This window comes from Neltuma alba, unplaced genomic scaffold (genome assembly GCF_004799145.2).
Source record: "Neltuma alba isolate B1F8T4 unplaced genomic scaffold, ASM479914v2 tig00000105_pilon, whole genome shotgun sequence".
In the NCBI taxonomy this organism is placed as follows: domain Eukaryota; kingdom Viridiplantae; phylum Streptophyta; class Magnoliopsida; order Fabales; family Fabaceae; genus Neltuma; species Neltuma alba.
In genome coordinates, this window is record NW_021631921.1 from 953,956 (window position 1) to 978,389 (window position 24,434).

The 24,434-nt window shown below is 32.6% G+C and overlaps 1 long non-coding RNA gene across 1 annotated transcript; it reads right to left on the reverse strand.

Moving 5' to 3' along the window:
* Window positions 1-58: 58 nt before the first annotated feature.
* On the reverse strand, window positions 59-4,587 carry LOC114744109 (uncharacterized). Its single transcript, XR_003740061.1, has 3 exons — window positions 4,323-4,587; window positions 2,967-3,121; window positions 59-506 (listed from the first exon to the last, which is right to left on the reverse strand). It is a non-coding gene; the product is annotated as an uncharacterized LOC114744109 (long non-coding RNA).
* Window positions 4,588-24,434: the final 19,847 nt, after the last annotated feature.

The following is a 24,434-nucleotide window of genomic DNA, read 5'->3' on the forward strand; positions in this document are numbered from 1 at the left end:
AACCCAATCATGTGATGATTTCCACCTCCTAATGCTTCCACAAGTTGGTTGAATTTTGACTTTCTACTCTCAAAGTCAATGTAGTCTTTTGAAGCGTGGTACTTCATACCTGGAAGTTCACCTGGACGAGCCACTCTTTCAAAGTTATATCTTTGGATGTGATCTTTAATGATTACCGTCCTCTTTGCCAAACTCTTCCCTTGCTGGTATTTCCAATAAGGACACCAACCATAAGACCATGTTTGCTTGATTTTAGTGTTCTTTTGAATTAGATTATCAGCTTCCTCGATCCAATTTTGAACTTCATCTTCAATTTGGTTCTCATTTCGTTGGGCATCTTCAATATCTTTTAGTACTTTTTTCTGCTTTGCAGCCAAACTGTTGTTTTCTATCACAAAGTTATGAACGTGATAATCAAAATCAAGAAAATACCTAGCCTCCTTGATGGTTTTATCCATTAATCTCTGGAAAATACTTGTCGCAGCACTTTCTCCAATGCTCGTCATCTAAAATGAACATGATACCATCACAGTTAAGAGCCTCTTTATTTGTCTACTGTAACACTATAACTTAACAAAAATTATATATGCATTCAATTAATCAAACATAATTTACAGAAAAAGAAAAAAAAAAACTCCTACTTGCTTAGCTTTATGATATTTATTAATTATTAATTAATTTTTACTTTGCAGTCTTTTTTGAAATATTAAAGTCAATGATCACAATGTATAAAAAAAAAAAAAAAACAGATCCATTATGCAGAGGTAAAAAAAAATTACATTTAAACTTTCTAGGTTGTTATACAAGTCGTTATCTATATATAGTTAATCTAGGTTCTGTAGGTTGATGAAGTTTAATTTCATTATTGAATTGACCTTAAAATTTACATAAATACTGTTTAAATTAAAGTGTGCTAAGAAAGAGGAAAACCTTTGACTATTTTTTTAAGGATAAAAAATAAATGATATAAATTTACATGACTAAAATGAAACATGATATATAATTAAGATACATGACTTTTGTTTATATTATTATATGAAAGTAAAAAGGAAAAGAAAAAACAAACCAATCGGAAAATTGGTAAACAGATTACAGACATCATTTGTTGAAGACATCTAACGATCATACTACATTTAATCAATATCGCTCGCTATTTCCTATGAACTTTTCTTTATTTTGAAGGGTCCAATGTATAAATCTTAAGAAATTGGAGAGTGCGTTATCACTAAGTTACATCCAATTTAAAATTGGCCTGCAGCATATTTACGAATCAAGTCAATGCTCAGTATCACCATCACATGCATCAAGTCAATGGACCAGCTCTCACTATTAATTTGCTAGTATTTTGTTGTCTTATTTATGTGATCATTACTTAAATAAAATAAAATTTTTGGGATTTCATTCACACTTGAATTTATATATTTTAGCTCTCATCATGGACAAGCTAATAAAAAATGCATATGAAATAAAAAATATAGCAAATAACAAATAGGGACGTTAACAGTAAAATGGAGACAGTCAAAGATATACTCACCTTTTTTCCTCTCTGGAGATTTCAAAGCCGTTCGATGATGCCTTGGACGCGGGACAGGGAAGTGTTTTTTTTTTTTTTTGGTCTTTTTTCTTTAAATTTTTAGATGCACAATGCGATCAAATAACCAAAAGCCATTATGAAGAACGCAAATACGAACAAACTGTAAAACAAAAAGATAAACTTATTAGATATGCATGCAATTAATCAAACGTAATTTTTTTTTTAAAAAAAAGAAAACTCCAACTTGCTTAGCTTTATGATATTTATTAATTATTAATTAATTTTTATTTTGAAATCTTTTTTGAAATATTAAAATCAATTATCATAATGTATGGGGAAAAAAAACAGATTCACTGTGCATAGGCAAAAAAAAAATTACATTTAAATTTAGGTTGTTATCCAAGTCGTTATCTATAGAGTTAATCTAGGTCTGTCGGTTGATGAAGTTTAATTTCATCATTGAATTGACCTTAAAATTTATATACATACTGTTTAAATTAAAGTTTGCTAAGAAAAAGGAATACCTTTGATTTTTTTTAAGGATAAAAAATAAATTTTATAAAATTACATGACTAAAATGAAACATGATATATAATTAAGATACATCACTTTTGTTTTTATTATTATATGAAAGTAAAAAAGAAAAGAAAACACAAACCAATCGGAAAATTGGTAAACAGTTTACAGAGATCAATTTGTTGAGGACATCTAATTATCATACAACATTTAATCAATATCGCTCGCTATTTTCTATGACCTTTTCTTTATGTTGAAGAGGTACAATGTATACTCCTCTGGTCCTATTTATAAGGCAGAGAGAGAAGGTTTTTTTTGTCCTATTTATAAGTCACTTCATTAACTTTTCAGTGTAAATGTACTATTTTGTCCTTCATTTATTATAGTGTAAGTAGTTATCTTTTTTAAAAGGAGTATATATATTAAATAGGGGTAAAGTTGAAAAGTTGCTATATTTTAATGGAGAGTTAATGCAATTTAAGGTTTTCCTTGGTCTGTGTGAAACATGTTAGAAGTGCCTTATAAATAGGACCAGAGGAGTATATCTTAAGAAATTGGAGATTGTATTATCACTAATTTACATCTAATTTAAAATTGGCCTGCATATTTAATGGAAAATTCCTCCACTCAAAAATTTTGACGAATCAAGTCAATGCTCAATATCACCATCACACGCATCAAGTCAATGGACAAGCTCTCAATATTAACTTGCTAGTATTTTGTTGTCTTATTTATGTGATCATTCATAAAATAAAATTTTTGGGATTTCATTCACACTTTAATTTATATATTTTAGCTCTCATAATTGGTCGAGTCATGGACAAGCTAATAAAAAAATGCATATTAAATGAAAAATAAAACAAATAACAAATGGGGACATTAACAGTAAAACGGAGACAATCAGAGACATACTTACCTTTTTTCCTCTCTGGAGATTTCAAAGCCGTTGGATGATGCCTTGCACGCAGGACAGAGAAGTGTTTTTTTTTTTTTTTTTTTTTTTTTAATTTTTAGATGCGCAATGCGATCAAACAACCAAAAGCCACTATGAAGAACGTAAATACGAACAAACTGCAAAATAAAAAGATAAACTTATTAGTAATGCAAGGCAATTGGAGTGACATCAAGTATGAGATTTACAACTAAATTTTGACAATAGATGATCGATCTAATAATGGGGTGAGGATGTTAAGAATATATAGAGATAAATGACAATACGACATATTGAAACGTTATGTCCTTCTACTTTTTATTTTTCTTTGAAAAATTTGAAGATAAAAAATAAAGTAAATAATGATAAGAATAATAACTTTGATGAGAATAAATTCTTTTGATTTTATTCCATCACTTATTAGATGAAAAAATTTATTCTGTTGTTTGGATAAGAAGGTTTTAACTTTACGCACTTTTACATGTGATTGGATTAGAGGTTAGAAAATCAATTTTGAATAAAACTGATTCATAGGTATCGCCTTGAGAAAGGATTTGTTTATAATTGACTTATGACATTGATTTATAAAATTGGTTTTGGCTATAAATGAAAATAAGTATCATTGAAAAGCCAAAATCTTAGGGCCTGTTTATTTCTGCCTTTCATTTTTTCTCCCAAAACAATTTTATAAAACAAGGTTTGGAAACGTAAAACCCAAAAAAAAAAAAAAGCTTTGATAATTGTTCAGAAAAATTGCATTTTAAAATAAACATATTGAGACTAGAGGAGTGAAACTTTGATGAGAACTCAAATCTTCAAATGGAGAAAAAGCCATCGAGCGTGAAAGAAAGGATTTCCCAATTTTCCTAAACAAACCAAAAAGAAGAAATACAGAAATAAAAACAAGTAAAGAACTAGAAATTTTGTTGGCTTTTTAGCTTTTCAAAAATATCTATCTTTTTATTTTTTTTATAAAGACTTACCTAAAAACAAATTACCAAATAAGTTTTTTTTTATTTTGTAAAAAGTAAAAAACATTTTTAAAATAAGAAAACAAACAAGCTTTTAGTTTTTTCAAAATCAATCCAGGACCATAGTTTTTACGTCAATGAGAGAGGGCTTCTAATATCAAAGGAAATGATTTTGTCAAGATTTTACGTCGATAAAAAACACAACGTATTCTACGTGGTTACACAAAGAAACCAATGTAGAAACGTCTATTAACTTATGATTAAAAAAAAAAAAACAGAAACAACCCTGTTTTTGTAGAAGAGAGACATACTTATAACATAAACGAAAAGTAAACAAGAGATAAAAAGAAAAAGTAATTAATGAACTTACCTGTATTCGCAGATTGTAAATTGCTTAACGTTGTCTTTAACAAAAGATCACTTTGTGAAGAACGAAGGATTTGACAAAATGAGCGGATGAATCAACTTAACGTACTTTCCAGGAAAACAGAGCACAGAGCACTGCGAAATTTGCAGTTATGTGACTTCGACGATGAAAGAGTCATTGCTGCTGGCCACAATGATCATCACGAGTCGGATACGACGAGCATGTCTTGTGGTGGGGACCACCAGAAGAACGGCCCTGTCATTGATCCATAATCCGCATGAGCCCTCCCACAGGTGGAACCAATTTGTGGATATTTTTTAAAAATATTCTCTCACATGTGAAATTGTACATTTTTAATTATAAAAAAAAAGGGAAATGACAAGTAAAACAGGTGGAAAATGTCAAGCAAAAAAGAAACTTAAAAATGTGATGCTACAAATCAAATCAAGCACTTAACGCCTTAAAATTATGAAGAAAGTAGTGTCTGATTTGTTATTTTGTAAATATAGTTAAATCATTAAAATGTTTTTATATTAAAAAGTTTATTAACAAATTGTAAACTAGTAATAATAAGTGTCAAATAATAAAAGACAAGAAATATATTAACAATGATAAATTATTTATTAACAAGTTATGAATTGATAATAATAAATACTGAACATCTAATGACACAAAATATATTGATAATGATAAATTTGATAGCTTTTTTCTTTCCAAATCTGATACAAGGGATTTTAATCATTTAAATATATTCACAAAATATCATATCATGGTCTAACTCCTTCTATGTTACAACTGACTGGGCCAGGTCTCTCTCCTTGAGAGTTTTTTCTCTCGTTGTGAGAGTGTGAGGTGCCGTCATCCTTGGCGGCGTGAGTGTATGGACTCCACCCACTGCGGTGTTCCGATAAAGTTTTGTCTCAGCTCCTACTGTGGGTTCTGAGATTTGTGAGCTGTAAGAGTAGTGTGCTTCCAGTTTCGTTTAGAGCATCTAGCTCTGGTGATCGGAGGTGGGAGGTTAGGAGGGAGGGGAAACGATGGCGAAGAAGAATCATTCTTCAAGTAGTCGGGGCCCGAGACTGAATGTGGTATGGAAGGAGGATGAAGTTTACGCTAGTACTAATCCTATGCTTATTGGCAAAGTCATTTCGGAGAAGGGGATTAGTAAGCAATCGGTGATAGCGACAATCCGTAAGGGATGGAACCTAAAGGAAGATACAGAACTTGTTGAAATGGGTGATGATTTAATTGTCTTCACCTTTGCTAATATGCAGGATAAATTTCGTCTGCTTAAGGGGCGACCCTGGTCTATTCAAGGTGCGTTGATGAGTATTCAGAATTGGTCCGAGTTGAGGGTCGTGGATGAAGTCTCTTTTAACAAAACACCGTTCTGGGTTCAGTTCCATAACATACCTCTTGGTATTTTAGAACTTAAAGAAAATATTTGCCGTATGGGGAACTTAGTTGGAGACTTGGTCTGGTATGAGAAACCAAAAGCAGATGGTAAATACCATCGAAGCTTCGGCCGTGCTAGGGTGCTGGTTGATATTAACGATCCTTTGGTCTATGGATTCTGGGTTGATAGACCGGGAAACTCTGAAGTTTGGGTCCATGTGAAATATGAACGACTCCAATCATTCTGCTACCAGTATGGTTTAATCGAACATGATAGTCGAACCTGTAGGAGGGAAATGGTGGTAAATGAAAAGGGGGAAAATGTATATGGCCCTTGGCTCTCTGCAGGTGCAGAAAGGGATAGAGAAGATGCGATGGTCAAATATGCGGCGGAGTGGCGTGAGGAAGATGGTCGGAAGACGTCGGCGCGTGCTATGCATAACCAGAAGGTGCGTGAGTGGAATAAAGACAAATTCAGTTACGCAAACAATAATAGTGCGCGTCAATCGGGTCAGCTGGTACAGGGACGTTTGGGATGGAAGGAAGAGCCAGCTCATCATGTTGACGGAGGGGAGGTTGACACCAAGAAATCTGGAATTGGGCCTTGTGTGCCTAAAGGAGTCCAAAGTCCCAAGATGCGGATTAACCCAATTATTGGGAAAAGCTCTCCTATTGGGAGTCTGTTAAGTAAAAGCCCAAACCAGGAGGGATCATTCTCTCCAATGGATAAAAAAACTGTTGACAGAGATGTGGAGTCAGTAGTGTTGGAAAAAGCTTTGACTCCTATTTCACGGTTGTCTCCAATTTTTGATGTTGCTAGGAAACTTAATAAAGTCAATCTAAAGAGAGGAAACAATGAACTGGAGTCTCCAGTGACAGTGAAAAGAAGAAAACTCTTTAGCTCTTCAGAGGCCAAAGCCAGAAGTAGTGTCGAATCCAAAGCTCCTCATAAAAGCCCCCGTCAAAAGAGCTTTCGTAAATTGAAGCAAAGCTTGAGGCGTAAATCAGGTATTATTCCTAAACCATCTGATGATCAATCTAGAGGGGGAGAAATTGATTTTCCAGAGAGTTGGTTTGCCTTTAATGGAAATAATAGAAATTGTGATTCTACTGATATGGCTGAAGGTTCTGGTGGCTGTCCTACATCAGCCACCCAAGGGCCATGAGCATACTCGCTTGGAACTGCCAAGGGTTGGGGGTACCTTTGGCAGTTAAAAGCCTCAAAGAAGAGGTAAAGAAAAATAAACCTCAGATAGTTTTCTTAATGGAAACTAAGAAAAAAGAAAAATATTTGGAGTGTATTAGAAGAGAATGTCACTTTGATGAAAGTTGGTATGTCCCCCCCATTGGTAAATCTGGAGGGCTGGCTCTCTGGTGGATTGACTCAGTTGTAATTAACATTTTGAGTAGTTCTAAAAATATAATTCATACTTCTATCTGCTCTACTAAGTGTGATTTACCGAAGCATGTTTCTTTTATTTATGGGCCACCAAAAGAATGTGACCGGCTAAGAGTATGGGACAAGGTGCGTAATATAGCGGGAGGTATTACAAACTCTTGGCTCTGCTTAGGCGACTTCAATGATCTTCTATCTCAACAGGAGAAACAAGGAGGTAACCCACACACTATCAGAAGAGTGCTTAATTTTCAACAATTTGTCTCTGACTGTGAGCTAATGGGTATTGAAGCTAAAGGTGCAAGATTCACTTGATGTAATCAAAGAATTGGCAGTGACCATGTTAAAGAAAGGTTAGATCGTGCTCTCTGTAATGGTGAGTTTAAAGAAGCTTTTCCAAAAGCCCTTGCTTTTCACCTAGAACCTGTTGCCTCTGATCATCATATGCTTCTAGTGGTTCTTTGATATGTAGATATTAGGACTCTAAAAGCCTTCAAATTTGAGGCTGTCTGGGCTTCTCATCTAGAGTTCGTGGATATAATAAAAGACTGTTGGCAGATAGAAGATGTTGAGGGATCTAATGGGGTGGTATTTTTTATTAACTGTCTTAACAGTTGCAGAGTTAAACTTATTAAATGGAGCAAAGAGAAGTTTCCAAACAATAGGAAACTTATTGCCAATTTGATAGCAAAAATTGAAGATCTAAAGGCTGAAGTTTATACAGCTGAATCAAAGTGTAATATTGAGCGTTTGACCTCTGAGTTAGAATCAGTGTGGCAAAGGGAAGAAGTTTATTGGTGGCAAAGAAGTAGATCTAATTGGCTGCAAGCTGGTGATTCAAACACTAAATTCTTCCATAGAACTACTGTGGTTCGAAGGCAACGGAATTTAATTGTTAAGCTGAAAGACAATCTGGATAACTGGATTGAGAAAGAAGATGAAATAGAGAGTTTAATTGCAGATTTCTACTCTTCTCTCTTTACCAGCAGCCCCCAAGGCCACTTTGATATAGTCATCTATTACATTCAACCAAGAATCTCAGATTTCCAGAACCAATTGCTAACTCGGCCTATCTCAGAAATAGAGGTGAAAGAGGCTACTTTCCAGCTTGGAGCTTTTAAGGCACCGGGCCCTGATGGATTCAATGGTCACTTTTACCAAGTTTCCTGGAATGAGGTTAGAGTTTCTCTTCTCAAAATGGCTAGAAGTTTCTTTGAAAATGGTGATTTTGTGGGTCCTTTAAATGAAACAAACTTGATCTTAATACCCAAAGTTGATGCTCCTGAAATGGTCTCTCAATTTAGGCCAATTAGCTTATGTAATTTTGCTTATAAAATCATTTCTAAAGTTCTGGCTAATAGACTGAGAGTGGTTTTGGATAGCTGTATTTCTGAGCACCAAAGGGCTTTTGTCCCTAATAGACTTATCCAAGATAACAGTATAATTGTCCATGAAGCTTTCCATTATCTGAAAAATAAGAATTCCGGAGATAAATTTGAATTGGCTTTGAAGATGGACATGAATAAAGCCTATGATAGGTTGGAATGGAATTTTATTGAAGAGGTTATGCTAAAGATGAATTTTTGCTCTAAATGGGTTAACTGGATCATGAATTGTGTTCGTAGTGTAAAGTTTAATATCCAAATGTCAGGGAGAAAGATTGCTTCTGTTATTCCTCAGAGGGGTCTTAGACAGGGAGATCCTCTCTCTCCTTATCTGTTCATTTTGGCTTTTGAAGCTCTTTCCTCTATGATATCCTTCCATTCCAGCCATGGCAACTTAACTGGAATCAACATTACTAGAGGTGGCCCGATGATCACTCATAGTTTGTTTGCTGATGATACTATCATCTTTCTAAAGGCTAACTTAGATAATTGTAGCCTATTTATGAAATTGTTGCAGGATTATTGTAATGTTTTGAGACAGAGGGTGAATTATGATAAATCTAGCCTTTTCTTCTCAAAGAACACTCCGGATGAAGTGAGGACTGATATTGTGGAATGTTTGAATATTGCTGAGGTGGACAACCCAGGTAAATACCTAGGTTTACCTATCCTTTGGGGTAAATCTAAAAATGCTGCCTTAGCCTATGTCCGTGAGAAGATGGGTAGGAAAATGCAAGGATGGAGGAAGAAATGCTTATCTTTTGCTGGCCGTGAAACCATGATCAAAGCGGTAATAAGTGCTATTCCTATTTACCCAATGTCCTGTTTCAAATTTCCAAAAAAATCTTGTAATGCTCTGGATAGTTTGGTGTCTAATTTCTTTTGGGGTGATGTGGACGGTACTGGTAGAATCCACTGGACATCCTGGAAAGCTTTAACCAAATCTAAAAAGGAAGGAGGTTTGGGCTTTAAAGACTTTATGGGTTTTAATAATGCTTTACTTGCCAAAACTGCATGGCGTATTTTGCATAATCCTGACAGTCTCTGGGTTAGATTACTAAAGAGCATTTATTTTCCCAACTCCTCTTTCATGAAAGCAATGAAAGGATCCAAGGCCTCATGGGTCTGGGATAGTATTCTTGCAGGGCGTGAATTCTTAAAAGAAAATCTGTGTTGGCAGGTTGGTACTGGGCATTATATTGATGTTTGGAAAGACCCTTGGATTCCTGGTATGAGAAATTTTAAAGTGCCACTGGATGATGCTCCTTCTATCAATGAAGATATGGTGGTTGCTCAGCTGATTCAAGATAGACAATGGAATCTTCATGCTATCACCAATCTAGTGGAAGAATCTGTTCTTAAATGTATTCGTGAGATTCCCCTATCTAGTACCCCTCAAGATGATTCTTTATTATGGGCCCCTGCTAAGAATGGAATTTACAGTGTCAGGGCTGGTTACAGATTGAGCTATGCTGCTACTGATGGCAGAATTATGGCTATTCGAGCTTCTGTCTCCAAGAAAGTAGAGCCAAGTATATGGTCAGCTGTATGGAAACTGAAAGTCATGCCAAAAATCAGAAGCTTTATCTGGAGAATCCTTAATCATGCTTTAGCCTCTAAGGAAGCTTTATTCAAACGGAAATGTGCCACAAACCCAGTCTGTCCAGTTTGTGGAGATGATACTGAGACTTTAGAACACTTGTTTCTGCTTTGTGAATGGGTTAAAGTTGCTTGGTTTGGTAGTGTTATGGGCCTCAATATTTCCCCTCTGAACATCCAGACTATCTCTTTCTGGCTTGAGCAGTTTCTATTGATGATCGACACTAAGTTAGACTATGGTAAAGCGTATATAAGCACTATGCTGTGGTCTATTTGGAAATTACGTTGTAAATGGATTTTTGAACAGGTTCTCCCAAAACCAGAAGAAGCCATCGAGATGACTAATCGAACTATGCAAGAATACTGGAATGCAAACTCCCTGCTCCCTAAAGTACCTAGCTTTGTGGTGCCCAAAGCTTCCTTTAAGTGGAGGAAACCACAAGCTAACTCATTCAAGATAAATTGTGATGGTGCTTTTAATAATTCTAATAGAAGAGCTGGTATAGGAGTTGTTTGTAGAAATTCTTAGGGGTTATTCATTAAAGGCTGGGCTGAGAAAGTAAGTGCTCAATCGGCATTCCAAGCAGAACTCTTAGCTGCTTTAAAGGCTGTCTCTCTAGCAACTCAATGGCAACATTTCCCGGTGATTATTAAAATGGATTGTAAGGATCTTTTCTTTGCTATTACTAAAAAATCTTTGCGTCTTTGTTCGTGGCTACTCCAAGGCTTGCTTGCTGAGTTGTTTGCAATGGTGAATGATCGAAGTTCTATTTGCTTCTCTCTCATTTCTTGTGAGGGAAATGGTGCTGCCGATTTCCTGGCTGCTATAGTTTTAAAGGAGTTGGGACCTAACGGTCTGATCTTGGTATCTCCACCTCCTCTAGCTAATATCATTTTTCGTGAAGCCACTGTTGCTAATGAATTCAGTTTTGACTAGCACATTGAAGAGGATGACAGGGAAGGGATCGGTTGATTTGCTTTTGACCTGTTAGCTTGTCATTTGGTTTCTTTTCCCTTTATCTTTTGTAGTGTACTATTTCTCTTGGCTCGTTTCAGTTAATGTGATTCCTTTGCTGGTAAAAAAAAAAAAAAACTCCTTCTATGTTATTTCTGACTATTTTGTGCCTGAACTAGGTAAAGATAATTTTAAGTTCTTTCTCTGAAATTTTTCCTAAAACAATCATTGCTTCTTAACAACAGTAATTAAGTAATAGGAAAAGTGCTTTGGCAACAAAAAAAAAAAAAGAGACAAAAGTGCATCGTTGCTCTTCCAACTTTAGAGGTGTTTGGGTAATAGCTATGCCTTGATTTTACAAGCCTTGATTTTTTAGATTGCTTATGGGACCTCCCAAACACTCTCTTTATTCAATATTTTACTCATATAGTTTCATTTTATAAAACATCTTCTTAGTTCTGTAATCTTGTCACGGTTTTAATCTCTCACATTATGATTTTATGTGTCAATTATTATTATTCTTAAAAAGTAAACTTAATCTATAAGTATTTTAAAATATTTTGTTAATATTTAAAATTTTAATGTTAGACAGTATTAGTGTTAGAGGACTGAAAAGATATGTGATTTAAATACAGGGGAAAAAAACGATTTTCCAGCTCTGTTCTATTAAACAAGAAACACCAGATTTGGATCCTATCCGCATTTCACAAGTAGGGACAAATTATGCCCATAATTGTTGAATCTACCTTCAATTTTATTATTACGCTTGCATGTTCTTCTTCTACACCCACATACTCTGCTCTGTATCTGTTTAATCAACCTTGAATAACATGTCCTTGATATAAAAAATAGTTTAATATTAAATTTAGTTTTAAATATAAAACTCAAATTTACTTTCTTTCTCGTATTTATCTATTTTTCTCAAAATAATCTTTGTAGTAATTGCACATGTTAAAGGTTCTATCAAATCATAAGTCTAGTTAATAAACATGATTAACATGACTATTCTAAAAAAGATAACACTTATACATCATAAGTAACTAACTTAACAAACTATAAGTTTAAAATGAACCTGCTATCATATTGAAAATAGTCAAACAGTCAATAGATTTATAGGTAGAGATGTCCTTCTCAAACAGTCAATAAACCTTTGAGTGCCTGCTTCTCTGGTGCTGAATTAAGATCGTCGGCTTTAATTTCCTTTACTGTTTCTTCCTTACTCTAGAACATCAAAAGATATACAATTTATTTATGAATTATTTTCTCTTTTATTGAAGTGCATATAATAAATTTGATTCATTTCAAAAGAACACTGTTACTTCTAGTGCTTCCCCAAAAATCTTCCCTAACTTGAAATTTTCGAACGGTTGGTGAAGTTATTGTTGTAGCTTTATCATATGAATATTATTTAGCTAGTCGTGAAGAGATTGTTTACCTAGTAGAGCATTATCTAGCTAGTTAAAACACTCACATTCATCTAGGAAAGCGAAATTAATGTTTCCCTTTCAAGTCTAAGTAATGAAATAGAAGAGAGACACAAACTTGTAATATAATTAAACTTACCTGTGTTTAAATAAGAGATAGAAAGGGAAAGTGATGAACTTACCTGTGTTTTACAGACTGCAAATTGCTTGACGATGCCTTCAACAAGAGATCGAGTAGTCTCTTCAGCTTTCTGTTCAAATCAGATCACTTTGAGAAGAAAACTTACTGGAGATCACAACAAAGACTTTAACAAAATGAGATAAAACTTTAAAAGAATGAATCAATAACGTAACACACTTAATCACCAGAAAAAAATAGAGTACTGAGAGCTGTGAAATTTTAACTTATGAGACTTTAGTTATGGCAGAGCTTTTGAAAGCATAAGTAGTATATAAGATTTCAAGAGTCTTTTTAGATGTCCAGTCACCAAGTCAACTTTGCAAGTCTTCCTCATGTTATTATTCTATTTTAAATTATTCATCATCGATAATATTTGCCTTTTCGATGCCCCTCTCTTTCTCAATCTTCAATTGTGTTGGCCCAATAAGAATGTTTTCTTTATGCCTTACTTTAGCATTAAAGTATCTTTTTCCCCAACTAAATGGTCAAAAAGGCTATATTCTCCATTAATCATGCAACATCTTTGCCATCTCAGTCAATATTATTGATTATGATCATTCTTTTTTGTTTTTTTAACCCAACTAGCTTCACACAGTAGAACAATCTATCCTTCCGGAATCAAGAGTCAAGACCCTCATATATACAATATATGAAAATATTGAATGGTAAATTATTGAAATTTATAAACAGATTTTGATACATAGTAACTATAGTCAAGTATCATAAATATGATTATGAAAAAAAACCTGCTATAAAAAAGAAAACAAATATAATAAAATTTGAATGAAATTAAATTTAAATGATGAAAAATATAGTTATAAACTAATAAAATATTGCCTTCTCCGCTTTTCTACCTGTCTTCCTCTTTATTTTTTTTTCTGGTGGAATATGCATTTTTATTTCTCAATCTTCATGTGTGTTGCCCCAATAGAAAATTTTTCGTTAAGTTCTTAGAGTATTTTTGTTGTTAAAGTATCTTTTTCTCGCACTCAAATTGTCAAAAAAGCATTCTACATTTGCCGCACAGCAATATGTTTGTAATATCTTAGCCTTGGGGAGATCGTCCCTTAATTGATTATTTAAATTTTGAATTTAAATTTCAATCAAATTGAAGAAACCCTGTCGTAATGAAAAGTGGTAAAGCTGAATAATTAGCGATTTTCAGTCCAAAAAAAGAATAATTAATTATTTTAATTTGATATATATGAATTTGGGTAAATTGGGAAAAAGTCCCCTATCAAAAAGTTTGTTGCTGAAAAGGACCTAAATCAAAGTACCGATATTTTGTGTATACAAATTACAAAGTACTGATAGTTTTTGTGCATAAAGATTTATCAGGCCTTCTCATTAATAAAATTTTGTGTGCGTGCTCTTGAGTTGTTTAAGATGAATTCTGTAAGTACTTGCATTATAGTTTCGTTTTTTTATTTTATGTATTATTTTTAGAAAAGTGACCAAATACAGTAGTTTGAAAGAAATGAGATGGAAATTCTCTCTTCCATCCAGCTCTACATGCTATTCTGATACACCTATCGCAAATTTAATTGTCACAATTTTTTTTGTTTTTTTGTTTTTTTTTTGCGAAGGGATTTCATGCCTACAACTGCAAGTCTCACATTATGCTATGTTTGGTACAAGGTTTTCGGAGGAGAGGGTAGGGAAGTTGTTCCCCTCCCCTTATCTGGCTAGTGTAATTTTTTAGGAGGAGAGGGGCTCCCCTCCCTTCCCTCGTTTGGTTAAGATGTTTTTTAAAGAGGGGACGGGTTTTTCTTCCCTCCCCTTCCCTTCTAGCCTCCCCGCCAAAAGTGGGGTATTTTGGAGGGGAGGTGAGAGATAATATTTTAATTCCTTATATACCCTTTCGATTTGTTAACCTCTAATTAGTCGTAAACATTTCTACATAAGAAAGTTCCTTTAAGCATCTAACAAGAGGTTATTAAGATAATTGTCTCCAAAATTAGTGAGCATTTGTAAACTTTTTTTCTTCTCTTCTTCTAATTCCAAGAGGCCGTTGGTATTTTCTTTTAGCTTCAGGGTCTTTTCTTTGATTGAAATCTATTACTTGTGACTTTTTATCTTGATATTCTATAAGTGTGTGACTGTGTCTTGTAAATCAAAATTAGTGAATTGTATTATATATTTATAGTTATATCTTAGCAAAATAAAAAAGTGAGAAAATTTATTTAAATTTTATGAGGTTAAAATAGTCAATTTTTTATTAGAACAAAATAAGGTATTATTAAAATTGCTCCTCCCTCCCCTCCAATCAATCCAAACAAGAGATCATTAAAATCCCTCCCCCCTCCCCTCCCCTCCCTCCCCTTTGGAGTTACCCTCCTCTTTCCTCCCCTCCCTTTCCCTTGATTAAAATTCTCCCCTCCCCTTCCCTCCGTCGAGTCAAACACAGTGTTAGGTATGAATATCATACTCCCCTTTGATCAACGAGGTTTAAAGGAAGAGCTTTTCACAGCATTGTGAGTCATGGTTTAAATTTATGTTAAAGAGAGGCTAGTGCCTGCTAGTAACTTAAACATAATTATTTTAAATAGAAAAATGCCCATAATAAAAGATTTTATTTAATTTTTATTTTGATTCTAAATATAAGATTGCAATTCACTTTATCTCTCGTATTTATCCATTTCTTTCTGAGATAATTCTTTTAATAATAGTAGTTCTAACTAATAAATTTGATTAGTAATGATATTTTAGGAAAAATAATACCTATTTATTACAAACAACTAATTTAATTTATCTCCTTAATCTATTTAAATTAGTCAACTAACTCTTATATTTAAGATGGGAGAAAGTTATAAGCTCTCTCTCGGGTAGGATACCATTTACTACCTTCGGTTCTTAATATAAAACCTTATTTGACTTTTATTTGATCCTAAATATAAAATCTCAATTTACTTTGTCTATCATATTTATCCATTTTTCTAAGATAATCCTTTAATAATGATAGTTCTAGATAACAAACTTAGTTAGTCATGCTATTTTTAAAAAAAACAACACATACTCATTATAAATAACTAATTTAACTAAATTTTTTAATCTCTTTAAATTAATCAAGTGTGTTTTATAATTAGAACGAAAGGAAGTATTTGACAAGCATGTCAGTGGTGGGGACCACCAAAAGAAGAGCAGCAACAATGATCGATAATCCACGCGCGCCCTCCCACAGCTGGAACGCAATAGGAGATATTTTAATAAATATTCTCTGACATGTGAAATTGCATATTTTTAAATTATAAAAATTAGAAAAAATAACAAATAATGAAACCGGAAAACGTGGCGCTGCCAATCAGGCCTTTAATACTTCAAAATTTTAAGGGAGAAAATAATAGCTGATATAATGTTTTGTAAATATAGTTAAATGATTAAAATGTCTTTATATTAAAAAGTTTAGAGATATTATAATCTTTGATTCTTTAAGTTTGTTCTTATTTTGATTCTAGTCATTTTAAGTTTTAAATTATAAGTTTTGGTTTTTCAAAAGGTAAAATAATCCAAATTTTTATTAAATTATAAGAATTAATATTTTAAATAAAAAGAACTTGAGGGATCAAAACTTATAATTTAAAATTTGATGAACTAAAATCAAAATGAAAGTAAACTTAAAAGATCAAAGTTTGTATTTACTTAAAAGTTTACTTATAAGTTATGAATTGATAATAACAAGTATTCAATGACAAATAATAAGAAATATATTAATAATGACAAATTATTTATAAAAACCACCCTTTCTTTTAATAAATTCTTCTATTAATTTAGACGACTTCAATCACAACGACCCACACCTTAACTACAAATATCCCAGTTAAATAGAAGGACGTTGTCCGTCCAGCTATCAAGTTCTTTCAGTTTTTGGTGCGTGGATCAAACTTTCAAGCTGGAACCCAAATCAAAAGCAAATTCTCAATATGACATCAAATTTTCTTACAAATCATTCAACCATCAAGATGTAAAAAACTAGCTAAAAATTAAGCTTTGGGTGTTACAGAATATTTTTTACGAAGAGATTATTTATCCTAGCACATCATCTAGTTAAAACAGTCACAATCATTCAAAAAATGGGGTTTACATTCAAATTATTTATCACAATCTAACGCGTAGAATTAAATAGAGGATGAAATAACATCTATCAGCCCAATATTATTTTCAGTAACAGGTAGCATCCTAATCCCATCTAATGTCTTGATGTTATTGTCTTAGTGCAATTAGCATCATCTAATATTATTTTCAGCTACACTCAACACTCTAATCTTGTTTATAGTTCGGATGCTAGATGTCAGATATAGAGTGTATACTGAAGCAAAAGATATAGAACTTATGAAGTAGATGTATAGTCTAAACACATCCAAAAGCGAAAAGTAAATACGAGATAAAAAGGGAAAGTGAGGAACTTGATTTTGCAGATTGCAAACTGCGTGTGGCGATGCCCTCAAAACAAGATAGCAGGCTCCTTAGCTTTCTCAGTTTTTTCTGTTCAAATCAGATGGCTTTGAGAAGAAAAGATTGGAGAATAACAAAGCGCGCCATTAACAAATTGAGAGAAAACTTTAGAGGATGAATCAAATACGTACTTACAAGCAAAGTAGAGCAAACAAAGCACAGGGAACTTTGGGGTTTTCACAGTCGCAGATCAACTGGTGGTATTACTGAAGAAGGTCTGAACATGACACTGTGCACTCTCGGATCTCAAGAAAACCCTCCGGTTAAAAATAATATAATAATGAAAAAGATTCATTGGAGATCTCAATCATAGCGTTAAAGCAGTCCCCAAATTGTCAAAAAGCATCCTATGCAGCAGTGACACTGTATTCAAACGCAAAATGTTTCTATTCACTTTTGTCATTTACTTTATGGGAAATCGTTAGATAGTGTTTCTCTCTAATTTATTTTAAAATAATTTATGTTAAGGGGAGAGTTGTTCAAAAAGATTCTCATTATATTGATAAAAGTGAATATAAAAATTAGAGGTAATGAGCATGTTTCTCATCTCTTCTTAAGAAACAAGCGGGCTATTTCTTTGTAAAATTGTGCTCAATTTCATATGTGGTAATTCCGCCAAAGATCTCTTCGTTAGTTGGGGGAAGAATCCGCACGAATCGGATTTTTTTTGTAAACCTAGATGAATATAAAAACGATGAATAAACTCATTATATTATAAAAGTAATTTGCATGTCTGAGAAATATTCGCCAAAGGAGCTTTTGAAGGAAGAAAGTGATATTCAACGTCTTTGCAACAACACGCTCTATATAAATGATAATATAGGAATTTTTTTTTTTGACCAGAAGATAATATAGGAATTAGCAAAAGGAGCTTTAGCTGATTAAATATGACGTTTCGAGTTGAGTATGCGTGAGTATAAAAAAATGCCTTTAAGAGAGCCATTCTCAATTAGGTTTGACAATTTTGGAATTAGACCCATTTGAATGGTCGTATTAAAAAACGTGTTACCACCAAATAAAATTGATAGTATGTTTGAATATGCTATGTTCTAGAATGCAATACATTATTGGCAGCCTAGTAAGTTGCTCCAGTATTATCACAACGCTCTTTATCAGAAATTATTGCATTGTGTTACTCTATATCTATAATTGATTCTAAAATAATTTTACTTTAAAGGAAGAAATGCTTAAAAAAGACCTTGTCAGAGGGATATTTGTGTTTTAGCACCTTAAATTCACCTTCTTCCCCCCCCCCCAATCATATTGAAATGCAAAATTCACTGTACGACGTGCATACATGGAATGATCAATACGTAAAAGCCGCACTGAAATATTAACAAGGCTGAAGTTTTGTAATAGTACCTTTGGTTCCTAATGTTAAAGGAAACTTGTATTAATATAATTTCAATGCAAATGATTTAAGAAGATATGTTAAGAAAATCAACATGGCAAATAACTAATTTAATTTATTTTCTTAATCTGACTAAATTGATAGATAGATCTTATGTAATGATCAAAAGTGGTATAAGAAAGCAAGTTACATGGAGAAAATCTTAAGTTATTTTATTATTAATCTTAATATTGAGAAATCAGTGATGGAAGAGGTATTGAAAACACAAGTGGACGGGATTTCAGGTCTTAGATATGAAGTCATGTAGTCAACTTTCCCAAGTCTTCCTGATACTATTATTCTTTTGTTGATGAACTATTTAGCTATTTTATTTAGTATATATTAATTAGTAGTTAAACCTAATTCGTACTTATTCTTGCTTTATTATGCATCCACTTGCGAATATGATATAATATTTCAAATTAAAGGGCGTGCCATGCATAATGAAAAGTTATTTGTCTACATGTTAGGCGTGATTGGTTTTGGTTTTATTATATGATCCTCCAACCGGCCAACAAGCAACTTACAATAAATAAATGCATATATGGTCTCACTCACATTTTAATGCATTGTCTAAAATATTATACTCGTTATTGGTATTGGGATAGTCAGGACTCATGATCATTACTTCAATATATCCATGACCATCAATATTTTATAATCAACATTTTGATTTGATTTCAATTTAGGATTAAAAATTTTTAAATGTTTCAATAAATAACCAAAGATCCTTAATTAATAATTACGTGACTAAATTATTTAATTATCGTTCTCCTTAAAATGTTGAAGTAAATAAACACCAGTTATGAAATATTACCTCTGGTCTTAAATATAAAAACTAGTTAAAAATTTAATTTTGTCCCGTATATAAGACTCTAATTCATTTTGTCTCCCATATTTATTTATTTATTTTTCAAAGTAGTGCTCATGATGATTACAAATGTTAGAGGGTTTTCATTATAGTACATATAATTAATAAGGATATTTTAAAAAAGACAACACTTATTTGTTGCAAATAAAGTTTTGTTTGTTACAGACCCTCCTTTCAACACCAAACATTGCTCACCAGTTATGAAATATTGCCTCCAATCCTAAATATGAAAGCTAGTTAAAAATTTAATTTTATCATATATATATATAAGGTTCCAATTCACTTTACTTCTCATATTTATTTATTTATTTTCCAGAGTATGGCTCATGATGATTACACATGTTAAAAGGTTTTCATTCTAGTACATATAATTAATAAGGATATTTTAAAGAAGACAATACTTATTTGCTGCAAATAAAGTTTTCTTTGTTTCTGCACCCTCCTTTCAACACCAAACATTGCCCGAATCTCGTAGTTGCAAACACTTTAGTACTAGCTTGGGACTGCTCATTATAAGTTGGCGTCGAAATAAAACTTCTCCCATATTCTTGCCTCACATCCTTTAAATCACCATTGAAAAATTACTTCTTTTTTCGATACAAAAATTGCTTTTTGAAGGCTCGCAGTGGCCATTCCCAACAAGCCTTTTAGTCTCCCAATCTCACGAAATTAAAGTCAAAAGAAGCTCTCGCTCACGAGCAAGGAGAAAAATAATTTTTAAAATTAAGAACATAATAATTAATATAATTTTTAAAAATAATAATTTACGTTGAAGATGAAGCCATTAGCCAAGCCTAACATGAAATTGAGCGAAGAGTGATAATGCAGGAAGCTGCATCTTCATCATCTTAGTTTGGAAGATAAGTCAAAGTAGATTCCTCGGTTGAAGGGCTTGGTGCTGATGATGATCCTTCTGTTGGTTGATCGCCTGCAGGCTGCTGTTTAATGGCCGTAAAACCAGTAATATTATTAAAGCTGTTTCCATCGAAGTTCCTAAAAAGAGTTTTCCTTAAAGAAAAATACTCATTATGGATAATTCAACTTCTTGACGAGAGGTTGGATCCCATTTTATGATTGAAATTTTTGTTTTCAAATTTCAAATATCTAAAAAGTTCAAACTGAGCCTTTTTCAAACGACACTTGTTGAGATTAGAGGGTGTTTGGATGGAAACATCCAAACCATAGTTTTAAAAGTGATTTTACGGTATACAAAGTAAATATGTGGAGAAATTTATCTTGATTTTTGGACAAGTACTTTTAGAAAACACTTTTGAGAATATCTAAACACCCCTTAAATCTCATGGGGATAAGTACCCTCTTTTCTATGGAAGGTCTTTTTGTCAACACATCAATATTTAGTTTTGTGAAAAAAAAATTGCAGTCACTTTTAATCAAACACACAAAATATCATTCTCTTCTCCATTATTGGTTATACATAAATATGAATTGTTGGCAAGAAGTCTGAGATTAATTAATATCTTTTTTTCTGCTGCCAGAATTCATATTGATCACTTGAATAGTAAATTTATGTAACTATAGCCCCTCAATTGAAAAATAAATAAAAAGTAGCGACCCATTTAATTAAGAAGCACGGCACATGGTGGGGGCAACCACAAGAAAAGCACGATGTTCAAAAAGGTTAATTAAGAATAATGAGTACTTTATCAAAAGAAAATAGTAGTAGTTGTAATAGTAATAATAACAATGATGGAAATTTTCATTGTCTTAGGGTGTTTTTGGATGAAACCAAACCGTGGTTTGGAAAAATGATTCTGGAGAATAGATTCTGTGAAGAATAGATTCTGAAGTGATTTTGAGAAGTGAGAGTGTTTGGATAGTTGTTATCAGAAGTACTTTTTATATACACAAATTACTAAAAAAAAAGACATAAGTTAATATGATAATTACAGAAAAATAGATTTTATGATATATTTTAATTTGAAGGAATAAAATTGTTAATAATATATTTTTTACCAACATAATTAATAATACATAAGATAATATAATTAATAAATAATTAATATGTATATATATTTATAAAATATAAGATTAAATATGTTTATAAAAAAATATGTTTATAAAAAAAATAACAAGATACATATCCTATAGGCTCTCACACTCTCTCTTTTTTCTCCAAAAGCAAAAAATTTTTGCTTTTTCCAAAACCATGGTTTTGGAGTCAAAACCATGGTTTGGTTTTTGGAATGACTGTTTGGGCAGTTTTTTACCCAAACCATGGTTTGGGCAAACATCCAAACGGTCTCGGAGACAATGCATCTTGACTAATTGGAGCCAACGACACCGGCGGTCCTCCAGCTGCACCTCATAACAGTATAAATTAATAAATATTCACTCACACATTTAATTAAAAAGAAAAATTCGGGGTAAATTACAAAAAGGAATCGGCACCATTGTCTGTCTTCAGTATTATAACTTTTCAGTTATGTGTAATATATTTTTTTAACTATATGCAAAAGTCTTCCATACAAAAGTCATTTGCTCTGCACATAACAAAAAAATGTATTGCATGCAGCTAAAAGAGAGTTGTATCCGCAAAAAATAATTGCACCCACTTAATTATCATGTCCTTCTAGACCAAACCAATTTGCTAATTAAATTGGGACTTATTTTCTAGAATGTAAAAAAATTAGACCACTATCAATATGAAATTGCAAATAGCATCACACTATTGAAGACGATGCAATGCACATACGTCAACGTAAAAAAATAATTTTTAGAGAGAAAGGAGACCGTGATTATTGGATCTGCAAGTATCAATAATAAAGTAGCTCTATATTTATCAAACTCTTTTGAATCATTCTTTACATTCTAACACTATGACCAAGTAACGAGTCCTGAGGGAAACCAGATTTGATTCCCACAATCGGATCTTACTCTATCATGATGCTCAGGAAAAACTAAACAGATCGAAGAAAAATGAAAACTCAGAGAAGAAGATGATTGAAGTGTAAGTGTGTGCCTGAGCAGGAAGTAACATGAGGAGCAGAAAACAATCTACAAAGAGAAGGAAGGTTGAGAGCTTTCTTAAGATCAATGGTGAAACCAGTGGTTTCAGGATGCCCTAAGAGCTCACATAAGCAAATGGGGTTGCTCTCCACTAATCCTGCGATCTCCTGGCAGCATCCTTTTTCTGGTTTTATGAGGTTTCCTTCAGATTTCACAAAGCTCTGGCCATCTGATGTGTTCACTAAGCTCTCAAGCATTCTGATTGATCACCTCTAAATGTTGAAGTTGTAGCCATTGGTTACAGTGGGGGATGAATTTTAACAGCTCTGTTCCCCTGTTTCTGAACTCTGAATAACATCAAAAGATCATAAAATTTATTTAATGAACAACTTCATTATATCATATAATATGAATTTTCTCTCTTTCTCCTTCTAGTAATATTTAGATGTATTAGTTTAAGGGGGTTGCTTGGGTGGAAACCAAACCATAATTTTAAAAATAATTTTATGGTATATTAAATAAGTATGTGAAAGTTGTCTCCATTTATGTGAAAATACTTTTTAAAAGTAACCTTTTGCATTAACCAAACACTTCCTAATGAGAGAAAAAAGTAATTTGAGCAATTAAAAGATTAATAAACGATCTAATATTTTGTCTTTGATGAGACTTCCATTGAAAAGAATATTATTTGTCACTACTATATATCATGAAAGTTCACAAAAGAACCAGACCTAACCCTTATAGTGATTTTCAATCTTCCTATATCATCATTCAATTTGATTAAAAAGAATATGATGATATGGAAGTAATAAATGAACGATGGACAAGGAGCCTGGAGTTGTCATTTGGATCACCTTTGAATTTTGATGAAGCTCCCTTCCCCTGCTACTAAGCCCTGAATAAAACAAAAATATGAAATTTGTTTTATAAAGTAATTAATTATCAATTCTTTATTCCTATATCATCATTCAATTTGATTAAAAAGAATATGATGATATGGAAGTAATAAATGAACGATGGACAAGGAGCCTGGAGTTGTCATTTGGATCACCTTTGAATTTTGATGAAGCTCCCTTCCCCTGCTACTAAGCCCTGAATAAAACAAAAATATGAAGTTTGTTTTATAAAGTAATTAATTATCAATTCTTTATTTCTAGCAACATTTAAATGAGTTAAAAATTAAGAATAATTTACTGTCATTGCCCAAATTATGCAAATTCTTTCCATAGTTAAAGAATTATCCAAGGGTCCTCCTTATTGCTCCTTGGCCGCTGAATTGTTATATTCAATTGGTATTATGGCTCTTTTTGATCCATCATGCTCGCTGCTGATTTTGCATTTCCAATTATACGATAAAGTACTACAAATTTTGATTTCACGTTTTGCTTCTCCAAGTGTCAGTTAATCTATCAATTTTTGTTCTGTCCTTAAGCTGCCAACGCCCACCAATTGTTATATAAGTATATATCATTGAAAATCATCTGTTTTTAAGAGTGTTTCAATGGAAACCAAACTATAATTTTAAAAATGATTTTATGGTATACGAAGTAAATATATGAGAGGAATTTTGTCTCAACCTACATGAAAACACTTTTAAAAATTGTTTTTTGGATAAACCAAACACCCTTGACAAGCATTCAAAGGAGTTATGCCAGTAGATGAATAATATGAAAACAAATTACAATGACTTCCTTATTTCTTTTTTTTTTTTTTCCGCGTCACCCAATATTCAAAAGTTATATTGAATTTTGACTAATTACTTTCACTGAGCCGATAGGATCATAAGGGCAATAAAGCTTTTTTTTTTTTAACCAGTTTTCAATACAAGCTGTGTATGCAAGAGTCTAACCCAAAGCCATTAGTTGCTTTCGTTATATTTGACAATGAACAAACAAAATCCTCTCTAATTCTTTATAGGACTATTAGAGACTATGTGCTTGTGATGTTTGTGGAATGAAGTATAGCCTTTTCAGTTCTGCTAGTTACAATGTTGTTTGTAGTCTAATTTTTCACTTTTTTGGACCAGTGGTTATTGTACCCATTACTATTAATTATAAGAATACTTTGCACAAACCATATCATTTAGAAGAATATAGTTTA